Raw genomic sequence first — 22486 nt, forward strand, 5'->3', positions numbered from 1 at the left:
AACAAGTGCACCACTCTGCTGGGAGTAGGGGATATTGATAGGAGAGGCTATGTATGTGCAGGGACAAGGGATATATAAGAAATCCCTATCACTTTCATTCAGTTTTGCTGTGAATCTAAAACCTAAAAAGTAAAGTCTAGGCCAGGCAAGGTGGCTCATGCCTGAAATCCTTGCACTTTGGAGGTCAAGGCAGGCGGATCACCTGAGGTCAGGAGTTCAAGACCAGCCTGGTCAATATGATGAAACCCCTGTCTCTACTAAAAATACAAAAATTAGCTGGGCATGGTGGTTCATGCCTATAGTACCAGCTACTTGGGAGGGGGCTGCGGGAGAATGGCTTGAAACTGGGAGGTGGAGGTGGCAGTGAGCTGAGATGGCGCCACTGCACTCCAGCCTGGGTGACAGAGTGAGACTCTGTCTCAAAAAAAAAAAAGCCTATTAAAAAAATTTGTGCATAGGATGCAGGAAGAGGAAGGTTGCCCAGGTGCAGGATGTTTTGTGTACATGTTCCTTCCTCTTTTTCTCTAAGGCAAATCATTCCCCCTAATCTTTACCATCCCTCTTTCTCTTGCATTCCCCAACCTCTCTCACTTCACTGACTCCTGCCTCCCTACCTGCGATCAAACACAAGTTATCTCAACCTGAAAAATCTTCCCGCACTTGGGCCATGTCCACCGGTGGTCTCCCCTGGGGGCCTCCAACTCTCATTCCTGTTTTGGCTGTTGCAATCTGACTTCCATCCCAGATATTCCACTTACAGTTTCTCTGCCAAGGTCAAATCTGACCTAGTCGCTGAGTTAGATGGAAAGTCGCTGAGTTAGATGGAAAGTCTAGCCCTTATCCAGTTTACCTCTCTGCTGCCATTGAAACTCTGAGTTCTCTCTGAGGCCCCACCTCCTCTTGGCTGCTATGATGTGCTCCATCCTGGTCCTCTTCATACCTCTCTGACTGTTATTTCACATGGTTTTTTTTTTTTTTCTACCTAAACAAGGATGTCAAAGTCTTACCCATCCTTTGAAACCCAGTCCAATTTCTACTTCTACAAAACTGAATCTTATTTCTAGACTTACCGATTGTAACCTGTTTGGAAAACTCTGCCCCTACCGCGAAAGCTCTCTCTCTCTCTCTCCCTCCCGCACAAAGAGGCTCCCTTATCTCTCACTTTACATACCGGCCCTAGCCCTCCCGCCACCGCCCAGCTTCCCGCCGCCCAGCTTCCCGCCGCCCAGCTTCCCGCCCAGCAGTTCAAACTGACCAACAGTTGCCCACCACCTCGGCTTTCGGCTTCCCCACCCCCCAGCCCTTCAGCCCCCTATAAAACAACCCTGCCCCTCTGAGCGGCGCGGCCATTTTTCCTTTTCGTCCCAGCTGGCCCGCCCGGAGGCTCTTTCCTCTCAATAAAGCCTGAACTTAAGGAATTTCCTTTAGCCTGCGGTCTGGTTTCTTTCCCAAGGAGCCCAGTCTTCCCGCAGAGGGTAGGTCGGACATAACCTACTTTTTATAAGACTTAGTTTCTTCATCTGCAAGATGGAGATCATCAGAGAACCTACTTCATAGGACTGTTATAAGGATTCAGTGTAAGAAATTGAGCATTGTGCCTGCCATTTATGGAGCTCTTAGTATATGTTGGCCATTATGAATATTATTTCTAAGTGGAATAAACATCACTGTACTTATGAATGGATATTTATTTCTGGATTGGGAGATCCTGAGGGTGACTGGGGAATTGAAGAGGGGAGTCGGTTTCCTTTTTATTTTTTACTTCCTGATACAGTGTCTCACTCTGTCACTCAGGCTGGAGTGCAGTGCCATGATTACTGCTCAATGAAGCCTTGACCTTCTGGGCTCAGATGATCCTCCTACCTCAGTCAGCCTCCTAAATAGCTGGGACTACAGGCGCATGTCACCACACCTGGCTAATTTTTGCATTGTTTTGTAGAGACGGAGGCCTCGCTATAGCGCCTAGGCTGGTCCGGAACTCCTGGGCTCAAACAATCCACCCACCTCGGCCTCTCAAAGTGCTGGGATTAGAGGCGTGAGCCGCCGCGCCTCTTTTTATTTCTCTCTAGTCACTCACATTTCCTGTTGTTTGTACTGCTCTCACTCACGATAATGAATTCTGTATCATTCAGTACAATCCAGCTCAGTTTGACAAAGCCATATTAAGCTGTCTGTTAAATATCAGGCATTGCAGTAGGCTTCGAGATGCGCAGATAAATGAGGATCAGTCCTTGCTCTCCAGGAGTCCTAAGTTGGGCTAAGATTGCTTGGGTACAAACTGTCAAACTTTCATACCAAGTTGGAGATTTCAGCTTGATAACTACAATAGAGTTGGTCTGGTGATTTGGGGATGGCTTGATGGTTAATTCAATGCGTGGCCGTAATTACACAATTTGGCGTGGTGATGCCTGTGTCTCCGAGGTGACTGCATTTATTCATGCCAGTGAGATTGTTCAGGTGTGTTTTGTGTCCTAATAGCTTCTGCTTCTTTGAGGGTGATTTTGTCGGCCAGATTTCCACAGTCACTAGGTTTGCTTTTCTAGGGAGTCTACAGAACATCTACAGATGTCTCTTTCCTAAGGAGTGGAAGGGAATTTCGACTGGGTGACCTCTAGAGTCCCTCTGACCTTGACACTCTTCCACGTTAGAAAAGCAGCCCAGAGCCAGAGGTTGGAGTTCCGGCGGCAGCATTGATGCTGGCCTGTTTGGCTTGTTAGTGTTAATCAGTAAACGGGTTGCTAAGACAATATTTGAGAAACAGATTCTAGTGGATTAAGGTGGAGGTAGGGTAGAAGAAAGTGCTCTTTGAAGACAACAGTAGTCAGAGGGAAACATAAAATAAGCCCAGCTCAAGCTCCACCTTCTCCGGGAAACCTTTCTGCTCTCTCGGCCCTAGGTGCCTATGGCACACTTGCCTGTAGAATATAGCCTGGATTTAGACCATGATGGACTTCTGACCACACGGTTTGGCTCTTTGTTTTTTAAATTGATGTGTGTTTGTTCTGCAGACACAAAAGAGATTTATCTACTCAAGATAGTGACCTTGTCTTATGCATTTTTTGGAAATGTCCCTTTTCCCATAGCACCTCGTTCCAGCTAGAGGCAGAATATGTGTTTCACAAGAATCCGACTGATGGCCTGAAAGGGAGTTTCCAGCGTTTGCAGCTTAAGCCTTCTGTGCTGGGCAGCAGAGGCTCGAGGCGTCCTCTCCTCCTTGCAAGTCCCCGAGAAGGATCTTGGAGATGGTGCTTTTCCTGAAACTCCCGGGCACCCAATCCACTACTGCTTGAGCTGAGTCCTTTCATAGTTGGTTCCAAGGAACAATCAACCAAGTATGAAAGACGAGGTGACAGACTTTTGTTGGCCTGCAGGTGGGGGTGAGCTTCCCGTTCTCCCTGGGGAAGTAAACACTTTTCCTATGTCCTCGACCCTGACTTCCATGTGTGATTCAGCTCCCACAGACTTTTTAAAGTCCAAGGATGTTAAGAAGTGCAGAGGTGACGAGTACAAAGCTTTTCAAAATTTCATCCAAATTTTGTGATGTATCCTAGTCTAGAGAATGGGTATAAACACCTTATGTTCCCCCAAATGTGAAGAACTACTTCATCCACATTTCCGCTACACAGGCTTCTGGGGAATTACTTGTGTGGGAACAAACACAGATCCTACATGAAAAATAGGGGATGAGCAGGTCATTTGGCTTGGGGCCTCGAGCTTGAGGGTGGAGCTCCAATGTTGCTGTTTTTAGTGGCAAACTTGTTCAGTGCAAGTAGTCAAGGTTCAACACTAATATTGCTTTTAAATAAAATTCCTCAACTTGCCTCCCACATATGCCAAATCTGCAGGTAGGAAGAGTGCCTCAAGGTCAAGGATCTTCAAAACTGGAAAGCCTGGGCTTCACAGAGGCTCTTTGGAGAGCTTTGGCATGGTCTGGTTCCAGCAGAGAATCTCCAGAAAATACCTAGGAGCGACTTCCTTTTTTGAGTAAGCATGGAAAGGAAAAACCTGGGAGAGACTGCCTGAAACGAAAGCCCCTCATACAATATTGGGTCCCCCAAAATCAAACAGTGACTTTCTGTCCCTGTGGCCTGAAGAATCTTTGAATTCCAGAGAAAGCATCATGGCATGCGTGTGTATATATTTTTTTGAGATGATGTCTCACTCTGTTGCCCTGACTGGAGTGCAGTGATGTGATCTTGGCTCACTGCAACCTCCGCCCTGGGTTCAAGTGATTCTCCTGCCTCAGCCTCCTGAGTAGCTGGGATTATAGGTGCCTGCCACCATGGCTTTAATTTTTGTATTTTTAGTAGCGATGAGGTTTCACCATGTTGGTCAGGCTGGCCTCAAACTCCTGACCTCAAGTGATCTGCCTGCCTCGGCCTCCCAAAGTGTTGGGATTACAGGCGTAAACCACCGCGCCCAGCCCAGACCCATATTTTTGTTCGACGAGAGAGTTTTAGCTCTCACATTAAACAGGATGAAAAAGGGGTTTAGCAGCCACACCTTCCATTTGCTGGACAATGGAAGACAGACAGAGAGCGGTTACTGGGAGTAGAAGTAATAACACTATGCCGTCACTCCTGGGCTTAGCAAGCAACAAAGACTAAGAACTGCCTGTGGTTGGAAACAAGGGCTCTGAAGCCGGCAATGCACACTGGGAGGCATCGCCTGAACAACTCGGGAAACACAAATGAGGCTCCACATCCCATCAGTCCTGTTTATCACAAGGGAAGAGGTTACGACTGGTTTTGTGCTAAAGAGAAATTAAAACGGAGATCAAAAGCAGTTGTATAGCCTTTATGTTTATTTAAAATGCACACATACACGGTAACCATGCAAGGAAAACTGTGCACAATTCTCATGGAGAGTGGGTTCTTTTGTTCCTAACAAAATCTTTTGTTGTCCTTACAGGTTGTGAGTTAAGGAACTCTTAAGTCATGTTGTATTGCGGTGCCTGATTGGGTAGACCCACTAAGATGTTGAAAGTCAATATCAGGGCTCAAGGCATGAAAATCCAGGTAGAACTCTGCCTTAACAAGGATATTTCTATCTGGGTGTACTTCTGTTACACATAGTTTTAGGATTGTGGCTACCATGTTGAGTGTTTCTGTGAGTACAAAAATTCTATTTTTCTCAATTACTACCTCTGAATTTAGTCCCTTTGGTTAGAGATATTAGGAGGAAAAAATATATTTTTTTTGGTATAATTGTTGAGTAGTTTGTTTTTCATACAATAAGAATTTCCTATAATTTAGGCACTGTTTCAGTTGCTTCACATGTATTAAATCAGCGATGTTTCACAATCATATCATGAAATACGTACCACGTTTATCCCCATTTTACAAATGAAGAAGGTGAGGCGCTGACAGTTTGGAAACTTGCCTGAGGAGAATAGCTAGTGAGCAGCAAGGCCAGGACTGAGACACAGGCAATGTGGTCCCTTACTGAGGCCGTGCTTCTCTTCAAAGTGCCCAGCCTTTCAGCAAGACTCTCCGAAATGGTTGTAATGATGAGGTTGGTCTTAGCCGGCTCTGGGCAGGGGGCTCGCTCTGTCACTGCTGGGCGAGGGTGTGTGGCTTGCTCTCTGTGGGCTCTCTCTTGCTGCCCGATGAAGAAGGGGAGGAGGCTGGGGACACAGTGTCTGAAGCCAAGCATATGCATGCCTCTGTTTAACTCCTGAGGCATCTGTGTTGGGCACATAGGGTTTAACAAGTGATGACAGAGAATTAATATTCACTGATCTCTTGACTGACTTTCCCTTTGTATAATACATATTCCCAGGCAAGAAAATTTTCGTGGTATCAAAGCAAAGTGGAAATCAGAAAATGTGAAGGTTGTCTGAAAGTCTTACAGGCAGAAGTTTGCTAGGACCAGACATACAATTTAGCTAATGGTCTGTTACTTTACATTGAAAAGTTCGTTTTATATTAAAAATAGATAATTTGATTTGAACTACAATTGGTCCTTTGTATTCATGAGTTCTGCAGCCAAGGATTCGACCAACATGGATGGAAAATATTTGAAAAAAATTGCCTCTGTACTGAATTGGTACAGATTTGTTTTTCCTTGTCATCTTTCACTAACCAACATAGTATAACAATGATTTACATAGTATTTACATTGTACTGGGTACCATAAGTAATTTAGAGATGATTTAAAGTATACAGGAAGAGCCGGGTGAGGTGGCCCTCGCCTGTAATTCCAGCACTTTGGGAGACTGATGTTGGCGAATCACCTGAGGTCAGGAGTTTGAAACCATCCTTGCCAACATGGTGAAACCTCGTCCCTACTAAAAATGCAAAAATTAGCTGGGCATGGTAGCGTGCGCCTGTAATCCCAGCTATTCCAGAGGCTGAGGCAGGAGAATTGCTTGAATCTGGGAGATGGAGGTTTTAGTGAGCCAAGATTGCACCATTGCACTCCAGCCTGGGTGACAGAGTGAGGGTCCATCTCAAAACAATAATAAATAAAATAAAGTATATTGGGAGGATGTGCATAGGTTATATGCAAATACCGTATCATTTTATGTCAAAGACTTGGGCATCTGTGAGTTTTTATATAGGTGGGGAGTTCTGAAACCAATCTCTCTCAGATATCGAGGGATGACTGTAGATTATCTGAAAGAATCTATTGAGAGAAACCTCCTACACACAGGCACCACAACTTATCCCCCTTCAGCCACACAAACCAATAAGCTCAAAACGTTAAGGCACACAAATACCAAAACAAAGAGACCGCTAGAGTGGTTGACAGGGTGAGCAAATGGCTTCCTAATCTATGACATGAAACCAGCCTTGCCACACCTAAGTCAACACGCTCTTCTGGTATTCATACTGCCCTCCAGGCTGCAAACGATATTGCCTTCCAAGCCACAAACCTACAGCGAAATGCACCAAGTTCTATGGCCCAACTGGTGGGCTTGCCAGCTGGGCTCTTGCGAAAGAGCAGTGCAGGTGAGGGTTGGGCTGCCGGTGGGCTCAGGCTGTCGCTAATCTGGTGCCTTTCTGGAATCTGAGGCCTGAGGCTTTGTTTTCTGGCTAGGCATATTTTCTCAGAGTTGGAAATACCCTCCCTCCCTTGCTTGTCTTTATTCCCACACCCTGAATCCTAAGTCTGCGTGGTTCTCAGAGCTCTCTGTGGAGCTGAAACAATGCAAGAATCTGGTCTAGGCTTCCTCTGCTTGCCTAACTTCTCCCAGTTTCTGTTTGGCCCAACAGAATATGAGAGAAAGATTAAAAGCAGATTGTATGAAACAAGATGACTAAACCATTTCTCATAAAGGACAATTAAAAAAAAAAAGGAAGATTGCTTTGCCTGAAATAATTGTTACAATAAAGTATGTTTTGAAATTAATTTTTTTTTTTGGAGACAGGGTATTGCTCTGCCTCCCAGGCTGGAGTGCAGGGGTGTAATCACAGTTCACTGCAGCCTCAAACTCCTGGGCGCAAGTGATTCTCCTGTCTCAGCCTCCCAAGTAGCTGGGACTAGAGGCACGTGCCTCTGTGCCTCGCTAATATTTTTATTTTTGTAGAGATGAGGGTCTTGCTGTGTAACCCAGGCTGGTCTCAAGCTCTTGGCCTAAAGTGATCCTCCTGCCTTGGCCTCCCAAAGCACTGGAATTACAAGCATGAGCTACCATGCATGGCTGAATTTGATTTTTAAATTTAGTATGATCTGTTGCTCAGAAAAAGTGTGGTTATTAGCCTATGCTTAGCATGGAAGGTGGAATATGTGTGTTAATGATGACTTTTTCCTTCTGTAAATGCTAAGGCCCACAAGCGCCTTCACATGGAGCATCTCACGTAATCCTTGCGAGTGACCTGCAGGACAAGCTATTTCAGACAGGATCTGAGAGACTGGGTGACCTTGCTGAAGTCCAAAGCCAGTTAGGTATGAATGGAGACTCAAATCCAGATTTCCTATTGCCAAATACCATGTTCTTCCTGTTACAGGACTCTGCCTATGTACATCATCCTAAAAAAGGTTGATTTTCGTTATTTTCTAAAACTCCTCACAACCCAGAGAAGTCAAAGGCTTGTCCTAGTCCTAGTCCAGTTTGCAATGTCAGAGCCTTCATGTGTCATGAGATACATGAAGCTGGCACATCTCCTGGAGTGGGCAGGAGAACCTTATGTTTGTAACACTGAATACCACAACCCTGGACCTCCCGGCAGTCTTTGACTACCAAAGAGTCAAGTGGAGCACAGTCATTTCTGATTTGTGGTACTCAAAGAGACTAAGCCAGGAACTCAGATAATGGAAATGAATTATGTGATTCAATTATACTATTCAGTTAAAGGTGAGTAATTATAGTCATCTTTGTACTTTGTAGTCTTCTTAACCTTGTGTCATTTCCTGTCTCTGACATACTTTGGCATGATGATATCTATGGCTGGGACTATGACTAATTCCTCTGAGCTATTCTCTGCTTGTTGTTCTTATTTATGATGGGGAGCAATCTCTTTTAAATCTGCACCAGAAAGACCAATTATTATTATTATTTTTATAGATGTAGCTTAACACAGTGCTGGAACACAGTTGATGCCCAATAAATGGTGGTTATAATAATTAAAAATCAAGGTTTGCACAGGAAACTGCTGAACAAGTGATTTTTGAAGCACTATAGTTACATAATAACTTGGGAAGTTTGTGAACGTTTTTCTTCTTCTTTTTATTTTCCCTGAGATGGTGTCTCACTCTGTCACCGGTGCTGGAGTACAGTGGCCAGATCTCGACTCACTGCAACCTCTGCCTCCTGGGTTTAAGTGATTCTCCTGCCTCAGGCCCCCCTCCCCAACTAACTGGGATTGCAGTCATGTTCCACCATGCCTGGCTAATTTATTTATTCATTTTAATTAATCAATTTATTTATTTATTTATTTTTGAGACGGAGTTTTGCTCTTGTTACCCAGGCTGGAGTGCAATGGTGCGATCTCGGCTCACTGCAACCTCCGCCTCCTGGGTTCAGGCAATTTTCCTGCCTCAGCCTCCTGAGTAGCTGGGATTACAGGCACGCGCCACCGTGCCCAGCTAATTTTTTGTATTTTTAGTAGAGATGGGGTTTCACGCCATGTTGCCCGGGCTGGACTTGAACTCCTGACCTCAACTGATCTGTCTTCCTCAGCCTTCCAAAGTGCTGGGATTATAGGTGTGAGCCATGGCACCTGGCTGTGAACGTTTTACAGAAGTGACCACATCAGAAACCCAAAGAAAGGTAGCAAAAGAAATGATTGCCATAGCATCTTTTTATTTAACCATTTTACTTCTTCGATTATTTAGTGAAAAAGATAGATGAGGATTTTTCAAAATTAATACTCTATAAAGAATCATGGTTTTGGAATAATACTGTGAACGTTTGATTGGAAGAGCTTTGACAGGTTTCTAATCATTATCTGGTGTTGATAAAATACTTCCTGAAGGGCCCCTTCAAGCTGGTACCTGCCTGCTCCGTCCCCACTCCGCTGCAGAGACCAAAGAACTGTCTCTGGATCTTGGCCTACCCAATTTGTCCTGAACCATCAGGAACAAACTTGGCAGAAAATTAAACAACTAAATCTTTTTTTTTCTCTTTTTTTGAGACAGAGTCTTGCTTTGTTGCTCAGACTGGAGTGCAGTGGTGTGATTTCAGCTCACTGCAACTTCCACCTCCTAGGTTCAAGAGATTCTCATGCTTCAGCCTCCCGAGTAGCTGGGATTATAGGCGCCTCAAACCATGCATGGCTAATTTTTGTATTTTTAGTAGAGATGAGGTTTCACCATATTGGCCAGACTGGTCTCGAACTTTCGACCTCAGGTGATCCACCTGCCTCGGCTTCCCAAAGTGCTGGGATTACAGGCATGAACCACTGTGCCAGCCTAACCACCAAATTCTTATGAGCAGGTAACGTGTGGAGTCAGTGCGAAGTGCCCAGTGAGCTGCAGCCATTCCAACTCCCATTGTGTGCATCTAGTTTCTGATTTCTACTGCATTTCCCTCGATGTAAGAGATTTCTACTGCTGTGCCTGCTTTATCAAAATAGACAAACTTCGCCCAGAAAAGAGGTTGGACAATTGCATTTTAAGAGCAGGGGGAAAAGGGGAAGGTGCAGAAAACAAGGGAGCACACTGTCTGTAGACATTTAAAAAACAATAATAAAAGGAATAAGTTTGGTCTGTGTTTCGTTATTACCACGAGCTGACCATCCTAAACAATGTCAGTGACAAAATACTCCCATGCTCTGCCAAAATCTATTGTTGGTCTAAGTTCTAAACAACTGACTTTTAATAATTATAATAAACTTATGCATAAGCTTCAAAGGAGCACATTTTTATTATTGTCCTTCAGTACACATTGTACTTTTCATGGAATTTAATTCTAAGGACTCCTAGTTATACAATTGGCCTCCAACAGAGGCAGACTCAGACCCGTGTTTGTAATGATTCAGAATCATCTGAGCTCAGCTAGGGTGCAAGTTTGTCTCTCTATCCCTGTGGGAGCAGATATTCCTGCATTTAAGCAGAGGGTTAAAAAGAAAAGCGATAGAAAAGTGACATGAAAAACATTTGGAGTTTTTATGTGTGTTTAAAATTTTGAACAGGCAATGTGAACTGCAAGATTCATTACTATAAGAGACCAATATGTATGTGTGAGTCTTTTTTTCTTTCAAAAACTACATGAATGTAAATTAGACAGTATTAATATTTTTTCATTTTATATATTTTAAAATGTATTTTATTATAATATTATTTTAACAGGCTGATTATACATAAGCAGTTCAATAAAAGAAAATTTCCAGTGTGTTTTTTGACCATTATTATTAAGCTTAATTCATGATTATTACTAAAAATAATTGTTTCCTATGGAGACTGTTGAAAATAGTTCACTCAAGGTCTCAGATACTCTAGCTACAGCACTGAGTCGGAGCTCACACTGCTTCTTTCGCACTGTGGTTTGGATTATGGGCCGTTCTTTCCCCAATGGACTCATTCCAGTATAGAGGGAAAATATTTCTTTACCATTGCTAGGTTCACAGCTGAGGCCCTTCTGGCAAAAGACAGATTAATAAGAGAAAAACAGACAAAGTATTCAATTCAAGTTTTATGTGGTATGGGAGACTTCCTAAAGAAATGAAGACCCAAAGAAACAGAGAAACCTATATATTTTTGTGTTTAGGTATGATGAAGAGTGGACAGTGTGAAAAAGTGTGATTGGACGAAGAGGCTATGATCTAATGGTAATAAACTGGGGGAGCTTAGCAACGCCTGTTTTGTTCAGATTTCTCTCTGTCCCCGTGTCTTCAGTGATAAAGATGTTCTTTTCTTCTGGGTATGGGGAAAGCATCTCTGAAATGAGGGTCTTATGACCTGCTTCAGGGGATGAGGGTGAGGGGAAGTTGAGCGTGACCTTCCTCCTTTTGCAGTTTGTTCAAATGCCAAAGTGCCTTATTTTGGGGTAGCATATTCTGAACCCCATCACCATCATTTACCTTTGCCTCCTTATTCTTAATTTATTTTCTACTGACATACCAGCCTGCCTAGTACCAAACCTACTAGAATTTTGACACTTGAAGGAGTCAATGACCATGTCTTCCTGACAGCAAGTATTGAGATGAAACGAAAATTCTAGTTAATAATCTAGATCTTTTGTTTACTCAGAGGTAGACGTCTGATAGATTGAACATTTTTATTAGTATAATGATATGGTTGATGCTAGTCTGGAATACTTTTATCATTCAAGTATATTAATGGATAATTGTCATGTAGGTTTCATTCTTATCAGTTGGTAAGAATGGTCAATATTGGCAAAATTAGTCTCTGCTGAATAGGACCTGAATCAGTCATGACTATAGGATTCTATCAGAACTTCCTTTTGCCACTACTGGTTTCAAGGGCTTGATTATAACTTGGACCCAATCTTAAGGTGTTTAAAAAAAATCATTGTTCAATAGAAAAATATGACTAATACCAATTTTATTTTTAACTTGTGTCTGGAGAAACCACAAAAGGAGAGAAGGAAATACATCCTTAATTTATACCAAATTATTTTCAAAATCTTGTCCATTTCATCCACTCTTAGGGTGGTCTTTACAGAAATGAAATGAGCCCTCCTTCCCTATATCTCTCTTCCACACCCTTAATTCCCAACCAGTAAGCAGCTCCAAACCCCAAGAAACAAAAACTCTCCCATATCCACTCCCTTTCTTCTCTTCCCTGTTCCCTGTCTCTTCCATTCCTTCTGCTCTCCAGTTCTCTTTCCATTTTCTGATTCTGCATGATCCAGGTACAGAGACCAGAGCTAAATAAGCAAAGATCACTTTTTAAAAGTAGGAAAGGAAGGTATGCCGTGAACACACAATAATGACTTTTGTCTCCAAAAGTTTCCTAGGTGTGCTGCTATAGGAATTATACGTACATGACTGTTATACTTTGATGTAGCGCTATGCAAATAATATATTTATTTTTAGCTCTGTGGACAGGTAGCACTAATCAGAAACTATCTAAAGGATTTAAACTCAACACTTGATTATTTGGACCTAATAGAAATCTACAGAATAGTCCTCCTATTGACCACATGATGTACATCTTTTTACCTGCACACAGGACATACTACAAGATTGACCACATGCTCAGCCATAAAGCAAGTCTCAGTACATTCAAAAGAATTGCAATCATACAAACCATACTCTCAGAACACAGTGGAATAAAAGTAGAATTCAATAGCAAGAAGATCTCTCAAAACCACACATGGAAATTAAACAATTTGCTCCTGAATGACTTTTGGATAAACAACAAAATTAAGGCAGAAATAAGGAAATTCTTTGAAATAAATGGAAACAAATATAGAGCATAGCAAAAAATCTCTGTGATGCAGCAAAGTAGTGTTAAGAGGAAAATTTATGGTGCTAAATGTTTATATCAAAAAGTTAGAAATATATCAAATTAATGATCTAACATCACACCAAGAGGAATTAGAAAAACAAGAACAAATTGACCTCAAAGCTAGCAGAAGAAAGGAAATAACTAAAATCAGAGCAGAACTGAAGAAACTGAGACCCAAAATTTATATAAAGAATAAAAAAAAAACCCAAAATCTGTTCTTTGAAAAGGTAAACTAGATTGATAGACCACTAGATATATTAACAAAGAAAAAAGAGAGATCAAAATAAGCACAATTAGAAATGAAAAAGGTGGCATTACAACCAATCCCACAGAATACAAAAGCTTCTCAGAGAGTATTATGAGTACCTCTATGCAAATCTAGAGGAAATGGATAAATTTCTGAAAATATACAGTCTCCCAAGATTGAATCAGGAAGAAATTAAAACACTGAACAGACCAACACTGATTTCTGAAGTGGAATTGTAATAAAAAACCTACCAACCAAAAAAAATCCCTGAAGCAGAAGGATTCATTGTCAAATTCTACCAGATATGCAAAGGAGACCTAGTACCAATTCTAGTGAAACTATTCCAAAAACTCAAGGAGAAGGTATTTCTCCCTAACTCGTTCTATAAAGCCAGGATCACTCTGATATCAACGTCTGAGAAAGACACAATGAAAAAAGAAAACGACAGGCCAATATTCCTGATGAACATAGACACACAAATCCTCAAAATACTAGCAAACCAAATTCAATAGCAGATAAAAGAGTTAATTCACCATGATAAGTAGACTTCATTTCTAGGATGCAATGTTGGTTCAACATACACAAATGAATAAATGTGATTCATCACATAAACAGAATTAAAAACCAAAACCCATGTGATCATCTCCATAGATGCCAAAAGAGATTTTAATGAAATCCAACATCCCTTCATAATGAAAACCCTCAATAGATGAGTCATCAAAGGAACATACCTCAAAATAATAAGAGCCATCTACTACAAACCACAACCAACATTGTAATGAAGGGGCAAAAACTGAAAACATTCCTCTTGAGAACTGGAACAAGACAAGGATGACCACTGTCACCACTCCCATTCAACAGAGTACTGAAAGTGCTAGTCAGAGCAATCAGGCAAGAGAAAAGAAATAAAAGGCACATAAATAGAAAAAATAAGTCAAATTATCTCTCTTTGTGGATGATATGATTCTATACCTGGAAAACCCTAAAGACTAAAGACCTACCAAAAATCTCCTGGAACTGATAAATGACTTCAGTAAAATTTCAGGATACAAAATCAATGTACAAAAACCTGTGGCATTTCTATTCACCAATAATATTCAAGCTGAGAGCCAAATCAAGAGTGCCATTCCATTTACAATAGCCACACAAGAAAATAGAATACCTACGAATACATCTAATCAAGGAGGTTATTCTTATGAGTCAATCTCGGCAAGGAGTACCACAATACACTCCTAAAAGAAATCATAGATGTCACAAACAAATGGAAAAGCATTCTATGCTCATGGATTGGAAGAATCAGTATCATTAAAATGGCCATACTGCCCAAAGCAATCTACAGACTCAATGCTATTCCTATCAAACTACCAATGTCATTTTTCACAGAATTGAAAAAAACGATTCTAAAATTCATGCAGAACCAAATAAGAGTCCAAAGAGCAAAAGCAGTCTTAAGCAAAAGAACAAAGACAGAGGCATCACTTACTGGACGTCAAACTATAGGAAGGCTACAGCAACTCAAACAGAATAATACTAGTACAAACGCAGGCACATAGACCAATGGAGCAGAATAGTGAACCCAGAGATAAAGCTGCAAACTGTCAGCCACCTAATTGTCCACAAAGCTGACAAAAATAAGCAATGGTGAAAGGACTCCCTATTCAATAAATGGTACTGGGATAGCTGGCTAGCTGTATGCAAAAGAAAGAAACTAGACTCCTACCTTTCACCATATACAACAATTAAGATGGATTAAAGATTTAAATATAATTACATACCCACAAAAAAGAAAAATAGAATTAAAAAAAATTTTAAATATAAGATCTCAAACTATAAGAATCCTGGAAGAAAACCTAGAAGCACCATTCTGGACATTGGCTATGGAAAGAATTTATTATTAAGTTCTGCACTGCAATTGCAACAAACCAAAAATTGACAAATGGGACCTAATTAAAGAACTTCTGCACAGCAAAAGAAACTATCAACAAGGTAAACAGACAATCTACAGAATCGGAGGAAATATTTACAAACTATGCATCTAACAAAGGCCTAATATCCAGAACCTATAAGGAACTTAAACAACTGAACAAGCAAAAAATAAATGACCCCATTAGAAATTGAGCAAAAGACATGAACAGATGCTTCTCAAAAGAAGACATACAAGCAGCTTACAAACATATAAAAAATGCTCAACATCACTAATCATCAGAGAAATGCAAATCATAACCACAATAACATACCATCTTACACCAGTCAGAATGGCTATTATTAAAACATCAACAAACAGCAGATGTTGGTGTGGTTGGGGACAAAAGGGAACACTGATGCACATACACACTATTTGTAGGAATGTAAATTAATTCATCCACCATGGAAAGTGATTTGGAGATTTCCCAAGGAACTTAAAACAGAACTATATTATTCGACCAAGCAATCCCATTACTGGGTATATATTGAAAAGAAAATTTGTTCTGCCAAAAATTCATGTCCACTTGCTTATTCATCATAGCACTATTCACGATAGCAAAGACATTGAGTCAACCTAGGTACCCATTCAATGGCGGGTTGGATAAAGAAAATGTGGCATATATACGTATCATGGAATACCATGCAGATGTGAAAAAGAACAAAATCACTCCTTTGCAGCAACATGGATGAAGCTGGAGGCTATTATCCTAAGTGAATTAACACAGGAACATAAAACAAAATACTGCATGTTCTCATTTATAAGTGCAAGCTAAGCACTGGGTACTCCTGGACATAAAAATGAGAACAGTAGACACTGCAGACCACTAGAAAGGGGAGGGAATGAGAGGAAGTATTAGAAAGCTATGGGGTACTATGCTCAGTACCCGGGTGATGGGATCATTCACACTCTAAACTTCAGCATCATGCAACATACCCAGATAACAATCCTGCACATGTTCCCACTGAATCTAAAATAAAAGTTGAAAAAAAATGCATCAAAAGGCACAGGGAACTATAACGTTTGAGACTGATGACAGACCAAAATACCTTAACAAGTCACTTGATTCGGGCCTCACTCAGCTCCAAGTCATTTCCATTTAATGGCTGCTCTGAGGCCTGTGCAAAGTTGTTCTCTGGTCTCAGTCCACTCATTGGTGGTCAACTGTCCATGACCAACGGCCTTGTTGTTTCACTGAGAAGTGTTGGCTGCTGAGCTGTGTCAAATCTGCTTTTGTATTTCTCCTGTAAATATGAGCTCAGGTATTGCACTGTGGTTGTAGGGAAAAGTTTAAGAGGGGAAAGGACATTTTAAAATGTAAAATTACTATTGGCTATTCCTTGTTTTTTGCTCCAGGGGACCAGAAAAACAAGCTCAACCAGTGTCAAACTCCCAAGAAGTATATGAAGCTGCATGTTAATGGCTCAGGCCAGGTGTAATAAATTGCCAGGAACAGGGCATTTCCAGGTTGTTGTGGATTCTGAGGGAAAGTGGCATTCTCATAGGCTCCTGATTATCCTGAAATGGAGTGTTTTCAGATATGCTAAGGAAATACAAACTACACTTTCCACAGGCTAATCTTTCCAAGAGGGTGTCTAGTGTCATGGCTGGAGATGTTTTATCTTAGTTGCTCTGACGGTTTTTTGATCAGTGAACTTTTTCTTTTTTCCTTTTCTCCAATTTCATGGCTAGTTTGCCTGTTCACATGCACCCGGTCAAATGCAGTTTCAGATGACTGGCATTTTGTCTTGATCAAAGCTAAGAAGGATTTTATGTTTGCTGTGTTTCCCAGTTACAAGCCAATGGGGTAATTTTTAGGAGATAATTGAGGACCAGCCAAATAACACAGTTCTTCAGTTAATTGGAGACCAGGAATCCAGCTGTGTGGACCCCAGGAAGTCCCAATGCAGGAATTATTAAAAGAATATGAATTTAGGTGATAAAACCCAAGACAAACCGATACAACTCATTGCAGGGCTAGTCTATTCTTTCTGAAAGCAGAGCTTCATCTAGTAACTTAAGTAAAAAGCAAGAAAAATGTGGGTAGATTTCTTCCATTTGTTTCCCCACTTTCATTTTCTCTGTAGTCAGTGACCTGCGGGCTCCTTTATGATCCTTGAGTTGGAGGGGCCCAGGGGTCGCAGTCCTGGTGCCCTCCTCCTCTCAAGAAAATCTCTCAGGTCAATAACCTTTTATTTCTGACCTTTTAACCGGCTCTAGTGGGCCATGAAAACCTAAATGCCATTTCTTTTAGATTCCTGGGAAGCTCCAAGTCTCTTGAATCCAATTCTCAGGGGAGTTCTACTCCCATATATTCAGGTCATTGATCCTGCAATAACAGCCCCAAGTCATTTGTGCCAGTCACTTCTCCAGCGAAGGAAAAGCTGCTGCTGAATAGCATCAAGGTGATGTCACTAGATAGCTATAGTCCACTCCAGAGTCACCAAGCTCTCGTTTCAAGGGGCTGTGAGCTTGGAGAAACATTACTAATAAGATGCGGATTGTCATCTTGGTGGAAACATCTGAAAGACAATCAACAAGAAAAGTTGCTGCTTATTCTGAGACGTATTGAAATTTTTATCCAGAGATCCTGTATGCAGCACATGGGTCTTAAAATAAGAAAGCAGGTAGCACGAGTTCTCCAATGTGCTTCTGGTGCCCAAGTTTTCACTTGATGTGATTTGGATAGAAACATTACAGGCAATGACAATGGCTTGCTGGAAATATTTGAATACAACTTGAAGTTTCAGCACAAGCCTGGCCTGCAAAACAGCAAGAGCAGAAGTCAGGCTGGGGAAATATGGACCTGCTCGTCTCTAAGGAACATTGAAGTCCCACCCTAGGCAGGAGGTCTTTACTGTAAGACTTGATTAAATCACCAGTCATATCATTCTTAGAGAATTAAGTATCCTTTTCAATTGGGAAACTGATACTTAAACAATTCCGGAGACTTTGATTGAGGGTTGACCAATACCTGGATTCTAGCCCTGACCATGTCAGTGTTGAGCTGCACAATCTTGGACTTTTACGTTCACTTTCTCATACTTTCTGCATCTGGGCGATGGGAACACCATTATCAGCGTGCCTATTTCATAGGGTTGTTGTAGCAACCACGCAATAGATGTGAAAATGCTTTGACAATAATGAAAGCAATTATGCTCATTGTGTCCTTAGAGTGTATTCAAACTTTTCTTGACGATGCCCTGGGGAAATGAGTTTCAAAAGTAGGCTACTCCTTATATAAAAAGAGACGCTTCTCCATCCCTCTGCCAGTTTTAGGGAGAATGTAAGGTAGGAGGATGGCAAAGCTTAAAATTGTGTTTTTCAGACCTTAGTGTGAACTTTATATAGAATGTCTCTATCATTTTTTTAATCAAGAAGGGTTATTTTTTAAAATATGCGATTTTGCAGCTGAATGGCTGAAAAATAAGCTGATCAGTGTAAACTTTATAATTCAACAGTTATCTCCGTGTTTATAGCATCAATCCTACTTTTACTTTATTTCACAACAGGATGCGGAAGGAAGAGTTTAGAGTTTATGGAAACCTTATGTAAATCGTTCGTCTTCCCTAGTGCGTGTTGGCTACCCTGCTGTGTGAGGTGTGACTTCGGTGCTTTGCTTCCACTTTATAAACCCTAGAGAACCAGAAAATTATTTAGTGGAGGTATTATTAGCAGGAGAGCAGTGATTTTGGTTGAATCACTGCTGGGCTTGACAAATTAATTTTTGCCCGCATGGTAGGTAGGTTCAAATTTAGTAAATGATTTGTGGCTCTCAACAAGTGAGGGGTTACTGTTAATTTGACCAGACTGTTAAACCTCATTTCGTTAAAGTATGTAGTTCTCTGATTCCCTTAAGTCTTTGCCTCAGGCTTTTCTTCTGTGCCAAACAAAACGGTCCCTTCCATTGTTGAAATGACTGGTAAATGCCAAAAGAATTCTTCTGCTGTAAAATGACCTTGCAGTTAGATATATTATCTTCATCTAATTTAGGTTATTCTATTTCGTTAAATCTCCTAGTAACTCTTTACAAATAAATTATATTTAAATATGTCAATAATCCACAATTTTTTTTGTTGTAAGATATTAAAATAACACTGAAAATCAAAGTCCTCCTGCCACATTGTCCCATTCCCCTCTCATATGGCTTAGACCCACTTTCTCTCCTTTCTCTCTCTCTTTTTTCTTTTTTTTGAGATGGAGTCTTGTTCAGTTGCCCAGGCTGGTTCAGTCTTGGCCCACTGCAAATTCTACTTACCAGTTTCAAACAATTATCCTGCCTCAGCCTCCAGAGTAGCTGGTATTACAGGCGCCTGCCACCATGCCCAGCTAATTTTTGTGTTTTTAGTAGAGGTGGGGTTTCACCATGTTGACCAGGCTGGTCTCAAACTCTTGACCTCAGGTGATCCACCTGCTTCAGCCTCCCAAAGTGCTGGGATTACAGGCATGAGCCACTGCACCCAGCCTCCCCTCTTTTCTCTGTGTATTTACATTTATATGTGCATATGTGCATATAAAAGAGTACATTTTATTTTTGTTTTGTGCATGTGTGTATATATTTAAGCATAATGGGGTTATATTTGCTTTTCAATTTGCTCTTTATTCCCTGAATATGTCCTAGAGATCTTTCCAAGTTTCTACCTGAGAATCTGTATCATTTTTTAAAACCACTAGCTGGTATTCTAAAATATAGGAGTGTAATTTATTATGGTTTCAAAGACTTCTTCCGATTTTTTTTGATCATTAGAAACAATACTACACTAAATATCCTTCCACAGGCCAAATTTATAAGTGGAATTTTTGGGTAGAAGGGTATGAAGGTTTTTATTTTTTAGGACCAAGGGAAAGGTAGTAGTAAGTTACATGCTGGTTATGGTGTATCTATTTTGTTTGTGATAAAAGATATTTTGGTTTCTGTTTCTATTTTCATAATCATTTCCTCCTGAGTCCCCTTTGGAGGCTACGCCTGTCCTCATCAGTAGTTGAAGAATATACCATTACGTGAATAATTGTATCCCAGGAGTACATGGGTTACAGGGCCTTAGACACCAAGCAATGCACACACCCAAATGAATAGTCCTTTGGAAAGAAAGCTGCTTTGCATAAAATTACCCCGGACTTGGAGAAAGCCAGAGAATGTTTTGTTCTCCCTGTTATGAGTTGGCAGAGGTGGCTGAGGATGAGTCAATGGGGGAGGCAGGTCATGTACATAATCTTCTCAGGAGCTAATGGGGCCTGGGTGATGAAAGGCTTCGCTCCTGGGTAGGATGAAGGCCCTACTCAGAGGACAGTGTTTGTGGTCTCCATGCCGCAGGTGCGGTTTGTTAGTCTCCGAGCCCCAGAGTGAGTCACCCAAGTCTCCCGGCACCAGCCAAGTGGTCACTGAGATCACAGGCTTCCTCTTTGAGAAAAGGAGGAATGCAATCCTAAGGTGAGTCCTTTCTCTCCCTTCCAATGGAATATTTAAGTTATGTTCACCTTTGATAAGAACATTTCTGACAATATAGTGGTTCAGTGGAACCCATATTTCTAGGTAGAAAGCATAATAGATAAATCCAAAGCAAGATAATATGCAATTATCTATTTGCAATTATAATCATACAATTATCTATTTGCATAATAGACAAATCCAAAGCAAGCTTGAGAAAGTATAAGGTGAAAATGGCAAAATCAAGACAGCTGGTGAAAAATATAATAATTATGGTAGGGCGCGGTGGCTTGCACCTATAATCCCAGAACTTTGGGAGGCTGAGGCAGGCATATCACCTGAGGTCAGGAGTTCAAGATCAGCCTGACCAACATGGTGAAACCCTGTCTCTACTAAAAGTACAAAATTAGCCAGGGGTGGTGGCACATACCTGTAATCCTAGCTACGCGGGAGGCTGAGGTAGAGAATAGCTTGAACTTGGGAGGCAGAGGTTGCAGTGAGCCAAGATCATGCCATTGCACTCTAGCCTGGACAGCAAGAGTGTAACTCCATCTCAAAATATAATAATAATAGCTCATATGCATTGAACATGTACTATGAACCAGACACTGTGTATTATTGCTTCCTAGCTCATTTCATTCTCCAAGCAGCCTTATTATCTTATTTTATATGCAAAGAAACTTATGCTCAGAGAGGATGCAGAACCAGATTAAGGTCACATGGCTGGTGAGTGGTGGAGTCAGGCTTTGTATCCAGAGCATAAACTCTTAATCATGACTATGATCATAATTCTCTACACTCTTGCCTCATGCTATTCTTTTTAAATTTAAATTTTTTATTTCCATAGGTTTTGGGGAAACAGGTGGTATTTGGTTACAGAACAAGTGATTTCTGAGATTTTGGCGCACCCATCACCTGAGCAGTGTGTACTGTACCCAATTTGTAGTCTTTTATCCCTCACCCTTCTCCCACTCTTTCCCTTGAGTCCCCAAAGTCTATTGTGTCACTCTTATGCCTTTGCATCATCATAGCTTAGCTCCTACTTATGAGTGAGAACATATGATGTTTGGTTTTCCATTCCTGAGTTACTTCACTTAGAATAATGTTCTCCAGTGCCATCCAGGTTGCTGGGAATGTCCTTATTTCATTCATTTTTATGGCTGAGTAGCATTCTGTGGTTTACATATGCCACAATGTTTCTATCCACTTGATTGATGGGCATTTGGGCTGGTTCCAAATTTTCACAATTGCAAATTGTGCTGCTATAAATATGTGTATGCAAGTATCTTTTTCATATAATGATTTCTTTTCCTCTGGGTAGATACCCAGGAGTGGTATTGCTGGATCAAATGGTAGTCTTACTTTTAGTTCTTTAAGGAATCTCCACGATGTTTTCCCTAGTGGTTGTACTAGTTTACATTCCCACCAGCAGTGTAAAGGTGTTCTCTTTTCACCACATCCCCACTAAACATCTCTTATTTTTTTATTACGGCCATTCTTGCAGGAGTAAGGTGATATCGCATTGTGGTTTTCATTTGCATTTCCCTGATCATTAGTGTTGAGCCTTTTTTCATATGGTTTTTGGCCATCTGTATATCTGTATATCTTCTTTTGAGAATTGTCTATTCTCATTTGGTGTTCTGAAAGAGAAAGTTTTTCTACATAGATTGTTTGCGTGCCTCAAATTCCTGACTTCTTTCACAGCAGGATGATCTAGGCTGTACCTAAAGTTCTCCAGGCTGTAAACTCAAGGGAAGGACAAACCAATTCTCGTCCAAGTAGCAGATGAATTCCTTTGGAGAAGAAAGATGATTCCCCAAACTGTAATATCTTGATAAAAATATTCCTCATGTCCAACCCTCTTAGCAACAATTTTATTCATCAAGCAAGCTTCTGCTATCTGTTGTTGCTGTTTTTGAGACAGAGTCTTGCTCTGTTGTCCAGGCTGGAGTGCAGTGGCACGATCTCAATGATCTCGGCTCACTGCAAC

This window comes from Callithrix jacchus, chromosome 2, assembly GCF_049354715.1.
Source record: "Callithrix jacchus isolate 240 chromosome 2, calJac240_pri, whole genome shotgun sequence".
In the NCBI taxonomy this organism is placed as follows: domain Eukaryota; kingdom Metazoa; phylum Chordata; class Mammalia; order Primates; family Cebidae; genus Callithrix; species Callithrix jacchus.